Below are 24,505 nucleotides of genomic sequence, written 5' to 3'. Positions count from 1 at the left end.
CATTGCAAAAAAAGGCTAATATCTTTCTGGGGCATGTTAACAGGTGTGTTGTATATAAGACACAGGAGCTTATTTTCCTGTTCTATACCACACTTTAGGAAAAATGTGGAAAAATGGGAGATAATTCAGAAGCGAGCAACAAAAATGATAAAAGATTTAGAAAACAAAACCTGACTATGAGGAAAGGTTTAAAAAAACTGGCCATGTTTATTCTTGAGAAAAGAAGAGTAAAGGGGAGCTGATAACAATCTTCAAATATGTTAAAAGTTATTACAAAGAGGACTTTGATCAATTGTTCTCCATGTCCACTGAAGGTAGGACAGAAGTAATGGGTTTATTCTGCAGCAAGGAGATATTAGTGTAAATACGCAAAAGGGATTTGACCTGGATGGGATTATGTCATTTATGGTGTGTTCAAGATGAATAGATTGTCAGTTTTCTATGTAGATGAGGTAGCCACTCCCTCAAGGAAAAGTGAGAGGAAGTTGAGGCTACTCCCCTCAGAGGGAGAGGAAGTGACAGTTGGAGAAGAGGGAGCCATTGAGGGTCAGAGGCAGGTGGAGTGAGCCTAAGAGAGAGTGACAGAGAGAAACAAAGAGGCTGTGAGAGGACAGCCAGAGGGAAACCAGGACAGAGAGAAACCTAGAGTAAGTGGAGAGGTTGAGACTGAGCAGGACAGACAGATATACAGAAGAGGGTCCCTTCAGTTTCAAGTTGGCTGGTCAAGTCAGTTCATGTTTGATGGTGTGTTCCTGAGCATCTCTTCTTGTTTGTTCCTTACCATTGGTTGCAGTCATTCCCTATCATTGATTCATGCTACCCTGGAGATCTGTAACAGGAGAACCCAAAGCCCTTCAGATCCCAGATCCCCATGGGTCTGGTCTACTGAGCACCCTGGCAAGCAAAGCACCACTGAAGTTGAGTCCACCTCTTCAGGAAGTCATGAGAGGTGCTTGAGGCTTTATGACTGACTTTGGTGTTAGTACCCAGGGAGACATTTTGGGAAAGGGGAAGCTTGAATCAAAATAATAAATATATAATAATGAATAATCTATATGATAAAAGTCTGTGCACACAGAGATACATGTAGATATATTTATTTATTGAGATGGTTATATTTAATTAAGTGCACTTAGTATTAAATTATAGTATACATGTGTATATATATTTGAATTGTTATAATTTTTCATATATCTTCTTCATCTACTGTTATTGTAGGTAGGTGAAATCAAGTTCCATTTGTTCCAGTTGAAATAAAATCCCTGTTATCTTATTTTTTGACAACCAGTTGTATCATCTCATCTACAGTTAAATAATCTTTTATCACATGTATCTTCCCCCGCAGCACCAGGTTCCTAATAAAGTATACCATCTATGTGATGAACCAGTACTAAATCTTGGTCAATGGTTTTGTGATTGGGTGACCCTCGGATGTATTTCAAATTATAACACAATAAGCCTACTCTGAGAGGTTTGTTTACATTTAAAAAATGTATAACTATACAGGCAGTTAAACACTGGAATAGGCTTCTGAGGGAAGTTGTGGAATTCCCATCATTGGAGGTTTTTAACAACAGGTTGGACAAACAACTGTCAGTCACAGTCTACGTTAACTTGGTCTTGCTTCTACACAGGGGTCTGCACTTGATGAATTCTTGAGGTCCCTTCTAACCCTACATTTCTATAATTCTATGAATGTCAGAACCATTCAAAATGCTAAGCACTCTGAAATACTATTGACTTCAATGCAAATTGAAGGCATTCAGATCTCACACAAGGCACTCAGCACTTTGCAGCATCCAGCACATATTGAAACTTCATAATTTAGATGAATTGTTTTGATTTTCTTCACTTTTAATAAGCTAGGTGTGACTTGTGTTAGCAGTCTTGAGAAATGAGAAAACAGACTTGAGAAATTAAGCAGTCTTATCTAACTAATTTGCTGCCAGATGAGTTTGCTGTCATCTAATTTGCTGTGCTTGCTTTTCAAATGCACATTTCCCTTGTTAGAATGGATGGTATTGGTCAACTCCAGTGCTTCTAACAAGCACTGGGATTGGAGGGCAGGTGTTGCAGCATTGATCATAAAAGTTAGAACAAAGTGGGAACAGGCCTCTTCCTGCTCCCCGAGGTCATAGAATGACTGAAGGCCTTGGTTACACATTAGAATGATGTGGGCCTGATTGGACTTTATAGTATAGTTGGGATTATGCTTTCCAATTTACATTGCTTTGTATTTATCAACATTGAAATTCGTCTGCCATTTTGTTGCACAGTCACCCCATTTTATGAGATCCCTTAGTAATTCTTTCCAGTCTGCTTTAGACTTAACTATCTTGAGTAATTTTGTATCATCTGCAAATTTTGCAAACTTGCTGTTTACCCCTTTTTCAAGATCAGTACAGATCCCTGGGGATACCACTATTTACCTGTCTCCATTCTGAAAACTGACAATTTATTCCTACCCTGTGATTTCTGTCTTTTAACAAATTACTGATCCATGATAGGATCTTTCTTCTTATCCCATGACTTCTTAGTTTGCTTAAGAGACTTAAGGGACCTTATCAAAAGCTTTCTGAAACTCCAACTACACTGTATTCACTGGATCACTCTTGTCCACATGTTTGTTGACTCCCTGGCACTCAAGTTCACCCATCTTAGTATTTAATCTTCTAGCAACTGTATACAAGCATTTACAAAATTTGCTTTTTAGCTTTTTACCTGTCTGCCATTATGTGATCTAATTGAAGAGGACTCTTTTGCATATGACTGTTTCTCTTCAATTCCTACCTGTACTTTATCAACATCTATCCTCTCCTCTCTACTAGGATGTAGAGAATACCCATTAATAGATCCTCCCCTAATGGATGTCTTTGTCCAAACTGGGTGCTTCTCCGCACCTGTTGGTTTTCCCCCAGCCCTTAGTTTAAAACTCCTTTATGAATTTTTAAATTGTAAATGCCAGCAATATGGTCCCATTTTGGTTTAGGTGGATCCTATCCTTCCTGTAAATCTCCTTTCCCAAAAGGTTCCGAAATTCCTAAGAAACCTAAGCCCCTCCTCCCTACACCATTGTGTCATCCACGCATTGAGACCCTGCAGATCTACCTAACTGGCCCTGCATGTGGAACTGGAAGCATTTCAGAAAATGCTTCTATGGAGGACATGGACTTCAATGTCTTGCCCAGCAGCCTAAATTTGTCCTCCAGGATCTCTCTCTAACCTTTACCTATGTTATGGTTACCTACGTGTACCACGATCACTGGTTCCTCCCCAGTACTGCACATAAACTTGTCTAGATGGCTTGAAAGATCTGCAACCTTCGCACCCAGCAGGCAGTTCACCATGTGGTTCTCATGGCCATCATAAACCAAGCTATCTATATTTCTAATGATTGAATCCTCCATTCTCATTATGTGTCTCTTCCTAATAATTGGTATTTCTTCCCTCAGTCAGGTATCCTTAATGTGAGAGGATACCACAACATAACTGGAAGGATGGTCCCAACTCTGGGATCATTTCCCTCTGCTCCACTTTGATCTTCTCTTTACCCAAGACTTTCATCCTCCTCAACAGCACAGAAGCTGTCAGATTGGGGGTGAGAACCTGAAAAAACTCATCTGTGTGTTCCTCGGACTCCCTTAGCTCCTCCAGTTCAGCCACTCTGGTCCCCAGAGGCTGTACTCCGTCTCTGATGTCCATGAGCTCCTTGCACCGAATGCACACATATGCTACCTGCCCACATGCTGCATTCAGTGCAATAAACTGGGTAACTTCACTCTGCTGCTGGACTTCTGACTGCATTCTTTTTATTTCTGCAGCATTTTTTGTTGTTTTTTTTTGTTAGTTTGGTTCGTTGGTTGTTTTTTGACTGGTGTTTATTGGCCTAAGTTTAGAGAAAGGTAATCAGGTGTATCTGTCTCTCAAGCTCCCCCTGTAAACTTCCTCATAAAACTCCTGTTAGCTGCTCCTTGTTCACTAGCTCTTCTGGTAGCTGAGGAGACAATATATCAAAGTTCATATGCACTTTTCTTGATCAAACAACCTATCACTGGGTTCCTACACTTGGTGGGGTTATCTTTTGTGTATTTATCCTGTATATTACTTCTGCTGATATGTCAATCAAGACTTTTGTGACCAGAGGCATATTAAGATTTATTGGGGCCCTGGACACAAAGAACACTCCCCTCCTGCACCACACACCATTAAAAACACAAATGTTTAAAAATGCATTAATACAAAGACTACATTCAGTGTTTATACACAGCATTAATAATAAAGCAAACCATATCCCAGTTCATTATGCCTAAATTAACTGCTCAATTTTTCATGTAGAAAATGAGTATGGCTAGATATTATCCATACCATTACACAAAGGTGTTCACTGCTAATCTGGACAGCACTGATGTTACAAGAATCAGTTGTTCACAGGCCAAAAAGTGGTCCTTTCATCTCCCCCAGTTTTCTTAAACCGGACCATTACACATTTTTTCCATCCATTGATCCTGTTACAGTTTTAATACTGTGGAAGCAAAGTTGTCTGAAAGACAGCAATCATAGTTCCAGAAAGTAACTTAATTAAAAGAAATAATCCTAACCTGAAGTAAAATTACTTTATTATTAAGAATTTTAAGTTTCAGCCAATGGTGAGAACTGGTTTAAAACACAGTTTGCAATTGATCACATAAACTATGAAAAAATGTTGAAATAATTTGATGTGTGCCAAAATGACTCTTTGGCTTTCTGCCAAAAGCAATTCATGTCAAACCATTAGAAAGTTGACATTTTACCAATTAAGTTTTAAGACTAACTATTTCAACGAATCAGAAACTAGCTTGTACATATACATGAAATCACACTTTTAAGATGAGGACAAATTCTGATTAGCCAGAGAACACAACAGGATGTTCAGTATATGATGAATAGTCTCTCTCTGCAGTATTATTGAATCCTTCTCTCATTGGCTTCGTAACAACAGGAAGTTCAGTCATTACGAATCCAATGAAAGTAGGATTCTCTCTCTGTAACTAATATATTTCCAATAATACTGCAGAGAGAGAATATTCATCACTCCATTATACTAATTCCTCAACATCAGTGTATTGAAGGGAAAAAGTCACTGGAACTGAAAATCCTCCAAGATAAATTTCTCCCACTTCTATAACTATCTGAGTTTGTCCTTTATGTTTTATCCCCCAGTGAGACTTTGCTTTGGCATTCACATAGTAATAGATGACCATTAGACCATGACAACAGTTGATGACACTGACCATCTTTGTTAAGTAAATTTGTGTGGGCCACAATTCTTTTTGACATTCATAGTTGAGTGGGTTGGGTCTGGAAGCTGTGGACCAGTCAGTCCATGCTGAGTGAGTGGGAAAATACACACACAGATCTTAAAAGTACTGTTTGGGGTAAATAGTACTATAGTCTTTCAGCCAAAGCTAAGGTGGGAGAATTATGCTATGGAAGGCTTCATATCAGCTGAGAGGTGGATAAATACCATACCACAATGTACATGGCTAGAATTCACACTAAGATACCAAGGCTGTTAACCACATGCATGGGGAAGTGGGATCCAGGGGTACAGGTGGGGGTAAATAGGTGGGGGTAAATGGGATTACATTTACATATTAGGATAGGGTAAAGAGTGCTGCATTGTGAAATGAAGGGATGGGGCATCCAAAAGCCTTGAAACTGTGGCTGGAGGTACAAAAATCCCAAACAAAGCCCCTGTCTCACCATATATTTTGCAATCATCAAAAGACACAAGAAAAAATACAGGAAGAGGAGAGGAGAGAATAGGTCCTGCCTAGGGGAGAGAAATGATTGAACATAGAGAGGGAAGGAAGAGGCGATGGGTGCTTCCATGGTGTATGTGGGAGGCGGGCTGGGAGGTTTGGGAGTTTCCAGTTTCCCTCCTTGAGCAAGACAGCAAAGAGTTCCCTCCAGCTTGGCTCCCCATGGGCTAATGGGAGTTGCATTTCCCTGGGGCTGCTCCAGTTGTTTGAGATAACATAGATTTACCTGGCCCCGGGGAAGCCGTGGGGGATTTCCCCAGCTTCCCTGGTTGCAGAGACCCCTCTTACCACCTCTGTTCTCCTAGTTGCTGATGTGCTGCAGTTTGCAGCCCATGTCCACATGGCTCACCTTGGGCTTGGGGTACTAGGACTCCAGCTGTGTCTCCATTCCTGCCCATCTCGGGGCTGGAGGAGACACAGCAAGAAGTAATGTTCCCTATCTTGCCTTGCCGCCCAGCCAGGCGTGGGAGGAGGCAGGGGGATCCTGTCACCAGTGGTGGCAAGAAGCCAAGGGAAGCAGCGAAGAAAACAACAAGCAGTAGAGGAAGAGGTGGTGGCTGCTGCTCCCTCCAGCCTCACTCACTGGCAGGACTCCACTGGCTCATCTAAGAACCTTGCCCTCAGCATGTCCAGCCCAGCCAGCAGAGCAGAGGGCACAGCAGCTAAATCATCCTGCCTTGGCATCGTGAGATTTTTCCAGAGGCACCAGAACTCAGGGCACCATTGAGGCCATGCCTTCCCACTTTTTAACATGGCTATAGTAGCATTGGGCAAGCATGGATCTTAGGCTCCCCAGAGCAGTCTGGGCTCCCTGGGCAGCTCTTACCACAGCCCAGCTCCAGCTTCCAGCCTGGCCAGGGGTGGGGCTACAGTTACGGTGCTGGTGCCTCCTTCCACACTTCTACACAGGTTACAGTGCTCCTGCGGAGCTTCCCAAAATGGCTGGGATCCCTTGGTGGGGCCCATGCATTAATCCACTACTGATTAGACCCTAGGCAGCAATTTTAGTGGGTGAGCCTCCCTCTGGCCAAATCCGATGGAGCTGTGCTATCTCAGCTGGAAGTCACTCTTTCCATACCTTACACTAATACGAATTGTAAGGAGTTGGCAAGGAGAAAAGGGAAAAGCTATTACACAAGAAAAGAAATACACAGCTAACACTACTTAAATATTGCTGGGGAGAAAAAGGAGAAAATATATTTCAAGTGTGGTGATAAGACAGAGATGCACTCTCTTGTTTGAATTATGAATAAGAAATAATCATAGAATCATAGAAGATTAGGGTTGGAAGGGACCTCAGGAGGTCATATAGTCCAACCCCCTACTCAAAGCAGGACCAAATAAATCATCCCAGTCAGGGTTTTGTGAAGCTGGGCCTTAAAAACCTCTAAGGATGGAGATTCCACCACCTCCCTAGGTAACCCATTCCAGTGCTTCACCATCCTCCTAGTGAAATAGTTTTTCCTAATATCCAACTTAGACCTCCCCGACTGCAACTTGAGACCATTGCTCTTTGTTCTGTCATCTGCAACCACTGAGAACAGCCTAGCTCCATCCTCTTTGGAACCCCCCTTCAGGTAGTTGAAGTGTGGTATCAAATCCCCCCTCGCTCTTCTCTTCTGCAGACTAAATGAGCCCAGTTCCCTCAGCCTCTCCTCATAAGTCATGTGCCACAGCCCACTAATCACTTTTGTTGCCCTCTTCTGAACTCTTTCCAATTGATCCACATCCTTTCTGAAGTGGGGGGCCCAAAACTGGACACAATACTCCAGATGTGGCCTCACCAGTGCCTAATAGAGGCGAATAATCACTCCCTTGATCTTCTGGCAAAACTCCTACTAATGCAGCCCAATATGCCATTACCCTTCTTGGAAACAGGGGCACATTGTTGACTCATATCCAGCTTCTCATCCACTGTAATCCCCAGGTCCTTCTCTGCAGAACTGCTGCTTAGCCAGTTGATCCCCAGCCTTAGCAGTGCATGGGAATCTTCCATCCTAAATGCAGGATTCTGCACTCATTCACTGTAATCCCCATGTCCTTCTCTGCAGAACTGCTGCTTAGCCAGTTGATCCCCAGTCTATAGCGGTGTATGGGATTCTTCCATCCTAAGTACAGGACTCTGCACTTGTCCTTGTTAAACCTCATCAGATTTCTTTTAGCCCAATCTTCCAATTTGTCTAGGTCACTGTGGACCCTATCCCAACCCTCCAATGTATCTACCTCTCCCTCCAGCTTAGTGTCATCTGCGAACTTCCTGAGAGTGCAGTTCATCCCATCTCATTTCAGGATCAATGTGGCCAGGATCAGTAACATCAACACAGGCAGAACTTAACAAAATGTAATAATCAAAACTAGATAACAATGACTGCAACTGATATGTAAATTTAAGTACGCTATGAGATATGGTCTATTTCAGTAACAAAAAAGTTTGAATGTTTATCTGAATCTCTGGTGTGGCAATCGGGATGAAGATTTTATGAAATCAGGCTTATCATAATTCTAGTACTTCTTGGATTTGTCTTGTTAAAAGTATATTGAGAATGGCATTTTAATATTTTTTTGCTTTAGGTCTAGGCTGAAGGTGGGCATTCAAAAGGATTAATGGAATGTGTTCAAACTTCAAATAAGTTTCTACATAGGTTTGAATTTGGGGGGATGAAAGCTTTGTGGCTGTCTTTCTTTTATCTGAACTACTTCTGCGGTTGTTAATGACTATACAGAATTGTTCTATCTTTTCAATGGATGAAACAATTTAAAAATGTATCATTTAATAGATGTTGTGATAAACTCATGATGCATAATTTGATGAACTACCAGTCCTAGGAATAATTTATGAATTGGGTCAGCAGTATTAAGGATGTTACCATTCAAGTGACTCTTGAAGTGAACGAATATGACACCTAGGATCGATCATCTCTTAGAGTACATAGAACAATAGAAACAACAAAAGGCACTAAGCAACTGCTTGATGTTTTCTGATAATTAAATGACAGCCCACGATGTTGGTATTGGCAGACTTCTGAATACTAAGTGACAAGACAACCTTAATGCCTCTACTTATCTCCTCAAGGTATTTCTGTGTAATATTACAGTTAGCCCTATATATTCAGAATGAGGAGTTACAGACTTCAGAGGAAAACATCTGAATATAAACACATTATAGGCAGAACTAGTAGCATCTATTGTTAATGTTGCCCAACACTTCATATTATAGACCATTTGTAGTTGCTTATAGGTATGCCAAATTTTAACCATTTGGGCTGAAGTTTTCCACGCTGGGTTTCTGCTTTAGGGTGCTTTTTTCTGGGAAAGTTTCAGCTAAAATGGTTCAGCTGTTTCCAAGAATGAGATCAGGGAAAAACATGTAGTTTTGCTAAAAAAAATAAATGCACCACCTCTAATTCAGAAATTGTAATTCCATTGACTTCATTATTATTATTCCTGATTGCAGCAATGTAAATGAGATCAGCAGCATTATTCCAAAGAATGGTGAACACCATTTTATGCATAACTTCTGCAAGTATGAATAAAATTATCACCTTGATGGTGCTAAAAATGAAAAGAGGCTCAGTACATAAACAATAAGAAACAAACAATTGAATTTTCTTTTTCTCAAATCTGAGTTTATCCAAGCAATCAAAAAGGCAAGCCAGGCTTTAAATCAAGACACTGTTTGTTATCAGAGTAATATGTCAAGGCCAAGTACTTACTATATGTACTTTGAAAAGCTGTAGGTCATTTTTGAGGGGAAAAAATCATTTAACACAGGGACTCTTTGTGGATTAGAGAACAAACAGTACTAAATAATTTGGTTGTGTTGTCTCAAGGGGATGATAACTGAACTGTTGTAGGGCTTTTTTGTATTTTTCTATTATCTTTTCTTCTCACTCTTACTTTGAACTAAAAAAAAAGTTTGTTAAATTTTCAATTTCATCACACACTGTTCAGTGACTGGAATTTGAACTAATACCAGCTCAGCAATTCTTTGTACTTAATGCTTCCTTTTTAAATCATCCAGGAGTTTTAGTTATTTGAGAGTTTTACCACTAAAAGTTAGTTATTTGAGAATTTTACCAGTCTAATGTTTCTAACTGGATAGATTATTTTCCCTGGTACCTTCACGAATAGAGTCAAGCACCAAAAGTTCCAGACAATGCCTCACTGGTCTGTACATGACTTGTTCTGGTTACATATTCCCCTTCAATAGCAAATTAATACAAAATCTTTTGAAATACTATAATCTTCTTTATTCCTTATATTTTGGGGATTTCACAATTACATCACATATAAGATGCACTGTTCTTGCTGCAGAGCTGAGAGGCTGTATTTCTTCAAACTCTTGTTCCTTTGAAATAATCTCCATCCCCCTTCTTCCCCACTCCCATAATATGCATATCCCACAAGATCCCACAAGACACTCAATTAGATTAAAGAGCAATAAGAAAATCCTTCTTTATAGAGCATATAAGTCCATGCCTTATATCCCACACAAATCTGACTATATAGGTTTGGCACAAGGGTTCTCTGCATTATCATAGAAGGATCCTCTCTCCATAACTAGGATCCTCTCCCTTCATGATAGCTACTGTAACCTCAGGACATCCGTAGCCATTGTGCATGTTGCATCACCCTCATCCCCTGTGGAGTATAGTGGTAGTCAGTGTAGTTGCTGATAGACCTGTTCCACCATGCCTCAGAACTTTTGCTGTGTACTGGGTTGCAGATTGCTATCAAGAAGCTGTGCTGTGCCACATGCTAGTGTTGCAGAACCTATGTGACCTCCAAAAATCTTTCCTGCCATGCACACCCTGTGTAGTAGACTCTTATTCCAAGCATGGCAAAGTCTTACAGAACCTTCTATTTTCTTTTAGATTCATAGATTCTTAGATATTAAGGTCAGAAGGGACCATTATGATCATCTAGTCTGATCTCCTGCACAATGCAGGCCACAGAATCTCACCAACCCACTCCTGCGATAAACCTCTCACCTATGTCTGAGCTATTGAAGTCCTCAAATCATGGTTTAAAAACTTCAAGGAATAGAGAATCCTCCAGCAAGTGACCCATGCCCCAAGCTTCTTGTCCTATAAATTGTTGTGTAGTGTCACTGTGCGATGTTAAACAATTTGTACCTTTTGCTATAGAAGTGGCTGCATTTCATTGGTGGATCCCACTTCTCATTTACTTACACTTTAAGCTTGTTGGGAGCCTTGGGATGAAAGATACTATATAAATATAAGATTGTTATAATTATATTTCATGGTGTTACAAAGAACAGCAAGTAATTTTGTTCCCCTCTACATAACACTGAATCATTGCTTAGATGCATTTATAGGGAGAATTGCTGGGATTCCCCAAGAATTTAGCTCAACTCCAAACTCATCACTGTGGTTTCTTTACTGCCATACAATCAAACTACACTTGAATTGATCAAGCTTAAGCCGAAAGGGTGGTTACAGGGCATGCCACACATCCAGAGTTACACAGCAAACTTCTTCCTGTATATTCATTTACTATACATTGTATCACACATTTTTGGATTGGATTGGTCACTTAGTAGGAACCAGTCCCTGTACAGCATATTCTGTCTACACATCATCCGTGTATGATTTACTCTACCTCATCATAGGTTTCTGGCTTATCTTGTCCATTGTAAGTGGTTACCTTGGTGTTCCTCTTATCTTAGCTAGTACAGACATTCTGTTTACAGCCATCTGATCCATTTGCCTCCCTAATCCTGTCTCCCAAGATATGAGGCCTCACCCATGTCCAATACTACTGTCAAGCCAGGCCTACATTCCATTGATTTTGTTTTCCTTTTTTTATATATTAGCTTTTGTTTAATTCACATAATATTTTTGTCTTTCTGTGCTTTTTTTAAAAGTTTACTGTCCTGTCCAGCAACATATTTTTAAGTCCACAATGGTGGTTATTAATTGTGCAACCCTTAAAAGTAAGCTTACTGTCCAAACTACAGGATGGAGGCTTATTTTCTCTAGGATAGCCCACTATAGACCACATTGCACTTGATACCCTAGAGGAAGGCAATCCTTAAAGTGGCACAGTTTTGTATTTGAACAGTTTTAGCCACCAGAGATAATCCTTGTGAAATTGCTGCCTTGATTTTGGCTTTTTTTTCTTTAGGTAAAAAAATAGATACTACTTTTCCATGGCTGCCAATAGGTTGTATTTTTTGAAAAATGTGGAGGCATTCAATAGCCCTATGCTATGCTCTGCCAAGCATTCTTTTTTTCCTATCTCTCTCTCTCTCTAACACCAGTCTCTGTAGTTATTTTTTCACATTGTCCCAGTCTCCCCTCTAATACTCCTCTGGGGAATCCCAAGGGTTGCCTCTTAGATTTAACCTTCTTCTCCAGCATGGTACTAACTTATTTATATTTAAACCCTTCCACTGTCATTTCCCTTCATGCTAGTTTGTGACCCTCACATGAAAGGGTGTATACGTTACCTGCTATGGATGACTGAGTCCAAGTCATGCTTCACCTGTCCAATTACTTATGACAAGCCAGGCCTACAAGAATAATGATTGCCATCATGGACTGGCCAATGATGGAGGCTGGATACTAAAATAGGTAAGGCTAATGGTCTATTGCGGTATGTTGAATTCTGTGCTTCTATGATCCTCCATTTCAAGTACTCCTAAGTTAGATAAAACTTCACAATCATCTTTTTTTTTTACATAAAAATATAATTTGTGTACAAATCCTGGGTTACTGGTAAGCTAGCACATACATTTTAGCATGTTTAACAAAACCCCATACAACTAATATACATTATTTACCAAGAGTGATCTTTCTGAAATGTCCTTGGTGACAATTTTTAATTAATTGCAGTGGAACTGTTCCTGACAGGAGTTAGTCTGCATACTTTGCAGAATTGTTTAGCATCCTACTGCATTGCTATGCCAATAGAATGAGTACAGTTCTCGCTGAAAAGTCCTCCAAGATCATGAATGACTATCAAAAGCTAGTATGGCTCACAAAGTGACCAGCAAACTACAAGAATCAGACATTACTGGGAGTTTATAATTTTTTTAAATTGACATGTAAGCTAAGGCTGAATCCCATGATACTGAGAAAGAATAAAGTTAGGATAAGCACCTTTAGGCCTTTCTTCAGTGAATAGTTGTAGCAATTCATGAGTGAAGACACTGCCATTATAAGAATTTATTCCACGATGTTCAGCAACTTGTTCATAAAAATTTAATTCAGATACCCATATCAGTACCTAGCAGCTAAATGTTCAATAGTTAGTTTATGCATTCTTTGGAGATATCACCTGGGGATGATTGCTAAGGGATAGCCATAGCAATACAGTACAACAAAAAGAAAACTTTATTTTGCTTACCATCTTTCATACATATTGTGGGCTCAATACCACTGTCTTTACTCAGATAAAACACCAAGGGTCAAGATATTGGAAGGTGACTAATGATATTGGAGCCCTCAATTCTTAGGTAGCCAACTTTACCCAACCTTAAAAGGGCTTGTTTTTCAGAAAGTGCTGAGCAGACAGTCTGGAAATCAGGCTTTTTTAGGTTGTCTCAAGTTGGGCACTGAAAATTGCAAGTCACTTTTGAAAATATTGAGTACAATGAAGAATTTTGTCTGATTGGGGTGGTAAAGGGGCAAGATAAGTACCTGGATTCCAGAATTTGATAGTGAGCTAAACACTACAAATAAAGAGCTGAATAATAAATGATACCATAAGGAGTAAAATAAGAGACATGGACAAAGGAGAAGAGATATTTTCAAATGAGAATTCAATTGACATGAAATGGCATGGAACTTATGAGAGATTGATACATATACTAGGAGAGGGAGAAAATGCATTGTTATCCAATTATGAGATAAATAACAATCTTTACTCATATTACAATAATTTCATTTTAGAGGGAACCAGAATGAAGTGTGTTAAGATACCATCAGGTTCAAAACTGCTGAAATTTTATTTGTGAAATTTTGTTTGAAAATTTGTCCCAATCCATTTCATCTTGATTTTTAATTCTCAGAATTTCTCTCTGTCAACATGTGAGTAGCATCCCACTCTACCAAAGAATGTCTTCTTATGAGGAAAACTGACATGGCTCCCACCCAATGCTCAACTCCAGTATCTCTAGTTGACAGACTGCTCTCCCCACTGGTGTTTGTAAGGACCACTCTTCCACTAAAATCCAGAATGGCCTTTGGAGAAGGGATGGGTGTTTAAGCAGGCTGTCTGATGACACTGCAGCCAGGAGCATCCATAGAAATACCTGCTGCTGATGATGATTTTTTAAATTACATATTTACTGACTGGCTTGAAGATCACACACACTCCTGAGAAAATGAGTCTAAATAGCTTCATCTAACTCTCCTGATCACAGACTTATGTGACCAAATAAAACCAATCTTGAAATGTGGAGCTGGACCTTGAGATTTCACCCAGAAAAATGTTTGCAACCATCTTTGTCGCAAAATTTTTCATACAATTTTTTTCTCCAGAAATTGCTTCAATTTTGTGAACATGCACTGACCTTGAAAACAAACCAATGTCAAAAAATATTATGAATTATTCAGCAAGCTGTAGACATTATGTATATACTCCAGTAGCTGCTTTTCAAGCTTCCACAAATTGAGTATAAATAGTATCAGGGGGTAGCTGTGTTAGTCTGGATCTGTAAAAGCGGCAAAGAGTCCTGTGGCACCTTATAGACTAACAGACGTATTGGACCATAAGCTTTCGTGGGTGAATACCTACTTGGTCGGATGCATGAGTGTAAATAGTTCACTATAGGCTCAGTCCTGCTAAATGCTGAGCATTCTAGATGTGATCCAGCAAAGCACTTAAATTCATATCTAACTTCAAGTGTGCAAGTAGTCTCATAAAAAAGAAAAGGAGTACTTGTGGCACCTTAGAGACTAACAAATTTATTTGAGCATAAGCTTTCGTGAGCTACAGCAGCTGTAGCTCATGAAAGCTTATGCTCAAATAAATTTGTTAGTCTCTAAGGTGCCACAAGTACTCCTTTTCTTTTTTGCGAATACAGACTAACACGGCTGCTACTCTGAATCCTCAAGTAGTCTCATGTAAGCCAATGAGACTATTTGTGTGTTTAAAGTTAAGCATGTATTTAAGTACCTTACTGAATTGGAGCCAAAGTGCTCAGCACTCTGTATTAGAGCAACGTGGGAATCTTTTGATGAAATGTTTTTTCATCAACAAACCTTTTGTCGAGATGTCTCTAGTCCAGGATGGAATTTCTGGTGAAAGAGAGACCTCCACAGACCTATTCCAGACTAGCCAAAAGCCCACTGATTAGAGCACTGACCTATGAGGTGGGAGACCTAGGTTGAAGTCTTTGATCTGTCTGATTCAGAGGGCCTTGAATCTAGGTCTCTTATCTCCCAGGTGAGGGTCATAACCAGTGAGCTCTTGGCTAGTTTGGGGTGGGTTTCTCTCTCTGTAAAAATATTGAAAGTTCAAATTTTTGTTCTGATGCAGAACAAAAACAAAATTTGAAATTTTTCACAAAAGTAATTCTAATGATTTGGCCAACACTGGTTTGTAGGATCAAGCCCTAATCTGAGGAATGTCATGAACAGAGGATGGTTACTTTAAATATTTGTGAATTTAAAAGTGTTCTTACCGTGTATATTTGTCACAAAGAAGACTCAATTTTGGAACGAGATATTGAACATCCTTTCTGCTGGTTTGTCATAAAAAAAAAGAAACTACATTTGTAAAATAATAGAAAATCTTTTATATTAGCAGCACATTTAAGAACAAAACACAATTTCACATACCTTAATATTTATTATCTACATTACATATAATATATATTTGCTGGTAGTATAAAGTTGTTTGAATTCATCTGCATGTTTTATGATCAGCCTTTTTCATCTAACTTGATAAAATCAAATTTATATATCATGCATTTTAGCCAGATAATGATTTTGAAAAGGAAACAAAAAAGCAAACAAACCCCTTTTCATTCCTATGTCTTAATCTTATTAAATCATGCACATTATCCTGTGTAGATTTATGAAGACACAATTTATAAGACAAATTGAATATGGAAAGCAGTGACAGTCACTTCAGATCTATGATAGTAATTTAATCACACTGAAGCAGGGAGTGACTTACTAAATGGCTTATAGTAGGATGAAAAATTTCTAAATAGTATTGTATTATTCACTTTGCATCAGGAAACTCACTTTCAATACAACTATGGTGCTTCATACTGGAAAATAAAATCTATAATGAAGTTACCCCTTGCAGTGTAATTGGGATTTTTTTTAACTTCACTTTGAATTCCGTGGAGACAGCCTGGATGAGATTGTTCATGTAGGCCAGTCATTTGTTTTCCTCTTGTGAAGAGAATAAAGACTACTTCCCATTTACATGGAAGGAATCAAATTATATAATGGAATCATAGAAATGTATGGCTAAAGTGGACCTCAAGAGGTTATCTAATCCATCCCCTTGCAGGATTGGGGTGGGAACCCAGGATTAAATATCTCTAGAGTTTAATTGACAGGTGTTTGTCTAACCTGTTGTTAAAAACCTCCAGTGACAGAGATTTCACAACATACGTAGGTAACTAGTTCCAGTGCCTAACTATCCTTATAGTTAGAAAAAAATTTTCCTCTAGGACCAATCCTATTCAATTTATTCACAGAAGTTCTGGAGAAAGGGGTAAACAGTGAGGTGGCAAAGTTTGCAGATGATACTAAACTGTTCAAGATAGTCAAGACCAAAGCAGACTGTGAAGAACTTCAAAAAGTTCTCACAAAACTAAGTGACTGGGCAACAAAATGGCAAATTAAATTTAATGTGGATAAATGTAAAGTAATGAACATTGGAAAAAATAACTCCAACTATGCATATAATATGATGCGAGCTAATTTAGCTACAACTAATCAGGAAAAAAATCTTGGAGCCATCGTGGATAGATCTCTGAAAATGTCCATTCAGTGTACAGCAGCAGTCAAAAAAGCAAACGGGATGTTAGGAATCATTAAAAAAGGGATAGAGTATAAGACAGAGAATATCTTATTTCTTTATATAAATCCTTCGTACGCCCACATCTTGAATACTGCGTACAGATATGGTCCCCTCATCTCAAAAAAAAATATATATATACTGGCATTAGAAAAGGTTCAGAAAAGGGCAACTAAAATGATTAGGGGTTTGGAACAGGTCCCATATGAGGAGAGATTAAAGAGGCGAAGACTTTTTAGCTTGGAAAAGAGGAGACTAAGGGGGGATATGATAGAGGTATACAAAATCATGAGTGGTGTGGAGAAAGTGAATAAGGAAATGTTAGGTACTTGTTCCCATAATATAAGAACTAGGGGCCACCAAATGAAATTAATGGGTAGCAGGTTTAAAACAAATAAAAGGAAGTTCTTTTTCACTCAGCGCACAGTCAACCTGTGGAACTCCTTCCCTGAGGAGGTTGTGAAGGCTAGGATGATAACAGGGTTTAAAAGAGAACTGGATAAATTCATGGAGGTTAAGTCCATTAATAGCTATTAGCCAGGACAGGCAAGGAATAGTGTCCCTAGCCTCTGTTTGTCAGAGGGTGGAGATGGATGGCAGGAGAGAGATCACTTGATCATTACCTGTTAGGTTCACTCCCTCTGGGGCACTTGGTATTGGCCACTGTCGGTAGACTGGATAGTGGGCTGGATGGACCTTTGGTCTGACCCTGTATGGCCATTCTTATGTTCTTAATATCCAGCCTAAATCTCCTTTGCTGCAAACTAAACAGAATATTTCTTGGCCTACCATCAGTTGGCATAAAGAACAATTGATCACCATACTCTTTGTGATAACACATTTTGTGATAAAATGTGTTTTCCACATTTGAAGAGTCTTATCTCCCCCATTAGTCTTCTCTTCTCTATACTAACCATGCCCAATTCTTTCAACCTTTTCTCATAGGTCATGTTTTCTAAACCTCTTATAATTTCTGTCTCTATCCACTAGGCCCGTAATCCTGTCAAAGAAGGAAATTAAATTGGTTTGGCATACTTTTTTTGTTTGTTTACAAATCCATGCTGGCATTTACTTATCACCTTATTATCCTCTAGGTTTCAACAAAGTGAGTGTTTTAATAATTTATTGCAGTATCTCTCCAGGTATCGAAGTTAAGCTGACTGGTCTCTAATTTCTTGGTCCTCCCTTTCCCCCTTTTTGAAGATGAGTACTATGTTTGTCTTTCTCCAGTCCTCTGGGACTTCACCTGTCCTCCAAGAGTTCTGAAAGATAATCACTAATGTTTCAGAGAATCATTTGGTTAGTAGCTTAAGTACTCTAAGGTAAATTTCATCAGGCTCTGCTGACTTAAATACATCTATTTTATTTGAATATTCTTTAATCTGTTCTTTCCCTATATCTAACAAAGAAACTCTGGTGCTGTGTTGACTGCAGTACTGCTTGACTTGGGCATGAAAAGGAAGTGAAGAACTGGACCTGCTGCATTTTAAACTCTTAGCAGAACAAATTGGACTGCAGGGAATCAGCCTCAGAAAAGTTGTAAAGCATCATAATAAAAAAGCCAGGCTGGTAAGTTTAAGATTTTAGTATCAGTCATGAATTCCTTTCCTATCCTAATGGAAAGCTACATTAGGACATTTTTCCTTTTCCCTGTAACTTAAGGATTTAGTTTTTGGATTTAAAATTTCGAGAAGAGACTTCAGCTGAGTTTTAGCCTCTTGCTTTGTTCATTGTTTTGATATGTGCAGTAAGTAATGCATGGTTTATTAATATGTGGGAGTCATTGCTTCAGTTTGGTTCTACAGATAAATATCAGAGCTCATACGTGTCACTGTTATCCTCATAGCCACATTTTAATGCGTACTCTATTGGGCATGCTACTTTTTTGTAGCATGAGCCTTATACTACTCCCTTCAAACCAAGAGTTTTCCCTTTGGATTCAATGGGTCCCAGCACTAGTTTAATCTTTGTGAGAATTCTTCTTTTGGAAGCCTTTTTGGTGTTTGGGTTTTTTCCTCTTTCATATAGATCGATATTTATTCATATATTTTTTATTTATTTCAGAATCATCCATGCTGTCTAAGAAAAAAGAGAGCCTGAAAAATCTTACTCAAAGGGCCTAGATATATTATGGAACTGGGAAGGAACACCCTGCACTAAACTCAATTACACTATTAACTGCTCTCACAAAATTTCTTGCAAAATCAACATCCATACCTTATTCAAATCCCACCTAATCCCAGATTCACTTCTGGCAGGAAGCTTACTGAGGATGAAGTCATTCCTTTTATACTAAAATAAAACAAAGTTTACTCATGTGTACACAGAATGGCTGTCTCCACCTGGTCTTAGTCTCCACAGTCTTCTTTTTGTAACCATGTCCAGTCCCAATTCCTTTCCCCTCTTTCTAGATCATGTCCAAATTCCAAACTGTAAGCCTCATGGGGCAGGGATCTGTTCTCTGAGGTACCTCCAGTAGCACTCCTTTGGATAGGGTGTAATTAAATAAAATAAATACAAACAATAACAATGTTTGTAGTAATAAAACTGTATTAGATGAGTCAGTTTTAAACAGATAAAGCAGTGTCTATTGCTGTTGAGATTGTTGATTCCTCTGAGTGAGGGCAAGGTTCTGCTCCTCCTTAGAAAACTGTTGAACAATTTTTGCTCAAGAAACTATCATCTAATGTTGATTATTGTCCAGCATCCCATTTTTGGTTAGGATTATAGAGAAGGTTATGATCAGACTACTTTCATAGTAAACCATATGTTTCTAGCCTCTTTGACTCTTCTCTGTCTGGGTATGGACTTGTGCCTGGAACAGAAACTGGTGGCACTGGTGAATGAAACCTGGATTTCCATGCTCATATTGTTAGATTTTTCAGCTTCCTTTGATATCATTGATCATGAGGGATTATTAACTTGCCTGTGGACTGTAGTGGAAATGGTGGAACTGCTCCTGGCTGGCTCCATTCTTTCCTTTCTGAGGATATAAAGAGGTGTGCTGGACAATTGCTCTGCACACCTAAGGGTCCTGTCATCTGGAGTTCCCCTGGCTTCCATCCTATCTTGTCTTTCCTCTTGAGCAATGGGGTCTTTTGTTACCATGGTTCTTAACATCCAAATCTACTGGTAACTATTAATCTTGGCAAGACAGTGGCAGGAAATACATCAATGGAGACACGGCCATCTGACTGATAGGTGGCTAGCACAAACAGTACGATACAAGAGTGCTTTCACATAAAACTGCACTTTATTTTAATCTCAAGCACTTACATATCCACAACATGTTAGAAAAACACCCCATAAATCAATAATTATCAAAGTCTGGAGCAGTCTTTGAGTGGTACAACAATAACCTTCTGATTGGCCCATCTCTCAGTTGCTGTTGGGGACCCTAAACTGTGTCCATGAATTGTCTCTGTCCCTACTCCATAATTTCTCCTTTTATTTATTGGGTTAGTGAAATAGCATTTCAATAAAAAAAAACTTGTTAAGCAAACAGCTTCAAAGTATAAGCAAGAGATTTCCCCAAACCATTAATTAGACAGATGTGTTTTCGCAGAGTCCTCGTGTCTTGAGGGCCATGACAAACATATTCAAAAGGGCAGATATAGATAAGCTTCCTGTTTTTCCAAAACACAGACCTCAGCAATTTCAACAGAGATCATATCAGGAAGGACAGAGGGGTCAGGCTCTCCCCTGGACCCCTCCCCTTCTGGCTTCTTGCTTAGATATACCAAGGCCATTGTAGAGGCCTCTTAATTTAGCTGTTTTGGGCAATACACATGGTAATTGATATTCCAGTTATCAGTAATAGTCCAGTCTTTTTGTTGGTCCACCAAGATCTCCCCATACACTGTGACTGGGCATATAAGCCTCATTCTGTCACAGTCATTAAGAGGTTAAGGGACCAGAATAGGTACCTCCCCAGCTGTGGCTAATTTTTTAAATCAGTAAAACTTGGGATTCATAGATTCCAAGGCCAGAAGGGACCATTGTGAACATTTAATCTGATCTTCTGTATAACTCAGGCCATAGAACTTCCCCCAAATAATTTTTAGATCATCACTTTTTGAAAAAAAAGTATCCAATCTTGGCTTTAAAAATTTCCAGTGATGGAGAATCCACCATGGTCCTTGGTAAATTCTTCCACCAAACCTTGGTAATTAATCTCAGGTTAAAAATTCACACCTTATTTCTGGCTTGAATTTGTCTAGCTTCAATTTCCAGCCATTAGACTGTGTTATACCTTTCTCTGCAAGACTGAAGAGCCCTTTAAAAAGTGGCTGCAGGCCAGGCACAGTGGGATGGGCTGCCAAATAAGCTGAAGATTACCCTGCATCAGCAGCAAATTAATGAATCTGCCCAAGGAGCTGGCCCAGAACCCCCTTGAGGACAGGGGTGAGACAGCTGGGGGATCAGTATCCCTTCCCCTGTGCTACAGAAGCTAAAGGAAACTGTACTCCCTAGGGTCTTGATACCAGGCCCAGGAAAAAGATGATGTAAGCGTTTGAGGACAATGGGAGCCGAACAAGAAAAGTTAGGGGAGAAAGGTCTTAAAGGGAGAATATATTGCTAATTCCCCTGAGGGCAGGTGAGAGGGCCTGAACCCCTTTCACAGGGATGTTAATAAGATGGCATGGGCTGCTATGATTTCATTATATTGATGTCACCCTTGTCTACACTTCCAACTCACCTGACCCACCCAGTGTTGTTGAGTGCTTGGTTCAATGTTTCTGTTTGGGATATGGACGAGAGCTGGCTGCCTGAATTTCTGTCCAGATAAGATTGAGGTGATGCTGCTGGGATGAGAAGGTATGTTAATAATTCTATCTACATCTTTTATTGAGTGTGTGTATACTATTTGTTATAGAGTTTACAATCTGGGGGTATTACTGGGTTCCCAGCTAATATTAAATAATCATATAGCAGCAATATCTAGGAAGGGTTTTCTTCAACTTCCTCCCAACAATGTAATAAAAATAATTCTAGGAATTTCCTTGTTTGCAGAGCATGATATGACTGAACAAACATATTTAATTCAAAGTGTGTGACTCTTAAGTGCTTAGACAAATTTTCTGTGCCTTTGTCAATATGTTTTCATTAACACTTGTTATACAGGTTTGCTCTCGTCTAATATTTAACATGTGGACATGCTTTCTGTTAAAATACTGAAGAGGAAGTTGGAAAATATTTCTGTAAAGGGTCTGGAAACAAATCCTGCTTGGATTTTATTTTCATTTAAATAAAACAGGCCTGATTATAAGATGTTTCTGACACATAACTTCTGGAAGTCAACAGAAATTATCTGCAAGGAATATCCCTAATGTTGATTCACAGAATAAAATATTACCTTTCCCATCACAATTATTTTTTTCTATATAAAACATAAGCAACTACTATTTTAAATATTTTAATGTACTGAGTTCTGATATATATCATGACAAAAGGTGCCACGTTGAAAAAGAATTTTCATTTAAATTGTTACATTCAATAAGAAACAATTAGAGCTAACTGAGCTGAAATTCTTAAATGTCACACTGAAAAGACTAAATATATTTTTTTCTGTTAAAATGAATAATTCTACCCTATCCAGCTTACAGAGAATAAAGGCATTGCTGCCCTAGCACCTGTAAGATACCTACCCCCACAAACTTGTTGTCAGATACATTTGTTCTAACTAACAGTAAAGAACTAACGCTGTTCAGCTGACCACATTTATTTTCTTTCTAGAATTTAGAAGATGGTTGTACCTGAGAGGTCTTCTTCTTCATCTATCCCTTGATCAAGGATCATGTTTGCCAACGGGGCTCATTGGTGGGTTTTTAAGTGTCTGAGGACTTCATTGGAGTGAGCTGTAGCTCATGAAAGCTTATGCTCAAATAAATTTGTTAGTCTCTAAGGTGCCACAAGTACTCCTTTTCTTTTTGCGAATACAGACTAACACGGCTGCTACTCTGAAACCTAGCACAAAGAAAATATTTCATCAGTAGGGAACACTTCACAAATCTCTCAGATTTGATGCTTGATGTGCAGTCCTTTTCCATCCCAAACTAACATGGAAAAGGGAGTAGCGACCTCATAGCAGCTGTTTTCCACCTCATGCATAAACTTGCAATGTGGATAACCCATGGAGTGGGTGCATTATATCTCATTTACTCACTCCCTTGTGCAAGCACATACAGTGGCTCATGACTAAGCTCTTGGTTTCTAACTGTCGGTTGCTGTATTTGTTTGCCTTTTAGTTTACTCATCAAATTTTGGAAAAGGTTCATTTTTACACTTAATTTTTTTAGGATAAAAATAAAAGGAACCAAGAAAAGGGAGTTGGATTGATCCTTGGCAAAAATTGATTCAGCACTATATTTTTCCAAGGAAGCTTGACAAGAAGCACTCTACTCTTGTAACCAATGCCAAGTCATATCCATTCTTGGGTCCATGGCTGCAATAAAAAGTAAGCTTTGGCAAACTGACATTTAAAAGTTAAAGTACTCTCAGATCAAATTCTTCACTTAGACCTTTATCAGTACAAGCTGGCAAGGACTTGAAATCCTAATGAGAAAATAGTATTTAAAGTGACGAAGCTCTTGAGTTTCAGTTGTTTACTTTTAAAAGGTTGCATTCTGGAGTGTATTTGTTTCCAGTTCCTAGTTTTAACAAGAATTGCCTGTGCCAGTGTCAGAGCATTATCACAAGAAAAATATCTAGACTTCAAAAGCAGGGTATTTATAGAGGAAGATTTTCTCAGTTCTTATAGCTTTGTAGAAAGATGGATGGAAATATGGAGAGGAACTCAAATCTGCTTCAGGCCCCATTCAGAAAGGACTGGACAGAGTAAAACAGAGAGGAAAATATGTAAGTGTTTTCTGAAAAAAAGGCTATCATATCCATTCTGATAGAAGTTATAGCAAATTGAATCCATACACATGAACGCTATAAACTAAATCTGGTCAGCTGGATAATCAACTGAACATAAGCTCCCAGTGTAATGCTGTGGCCAAGAGGGCTAATTCAATTCTTGAATGCATAAACAGTGGAATCTCGAGTAGAAGTAGACAGTTACGTGACCTCTATATTTGGGACTAATGCAATAGTGTGATAGGTCTGGTGTACACAATTAAAGACAGATGTTCATAAATTGGAGAGGGTTCAGAGAAGAGCTAAGAGAATGAGTAAGGAATTAGAAAACATGCCTTACAAACTCAAGGAGGTCAACCTATTTAGATTAACAAAGCGAAGTCTAAGTGGTGACTTGATTACACTTTATAAAAACAAGGATTTAATTATGGACTCTCCAGTCTACCAGAGAAATTTATAACACACCCAATGCATAGAAGTTGGAGCTAAGCAAACTCAGACTGGAAATGAGGCATGCATTTTTAACAATGGTAGTAATTAATCATTGGAAAAACTTACCAAGAGTTATGTGGAGAAGGTGAATAAGGAAGTGTTACTTATCCCATCACATAACATAAGAAATAGCGGTCATCCAATGGAATTAATAAGCAGCAGTTTAAACATACAAAAAGAAGTGCTTCACACAACACATAGTCAACCTTTGGAAATTGTTGCAAGGGGATGTTGTGAAGGCCAAAGTATAACTGGGTTAAAAAAAAAGAAATACATTCATGGAGGATCACTCCATCGATGGCTATTAGCCAAGATGATCAGGAATGACACCCAATGCTCCAAGT

The sequence above is a fragment of the Dermochelys coriacea genome, chromosome 2, assembly GCF_009764565.3.
Source record: "Dermochelys coriacea isolate rDerCor1 chromosome 2, rDerCor1.pri.v4, whole genome shotgun sequence".
NCBI lineage: Eukaryota > Metazoa > Chordata > Testudines > Dermochelyidae > Dermochelys > Dermochelys coriacea.
The sequence above is the reverse complement of the archived record's forward strand: the minus strand, read 5'-3'. Positions refer to the sequence as shown.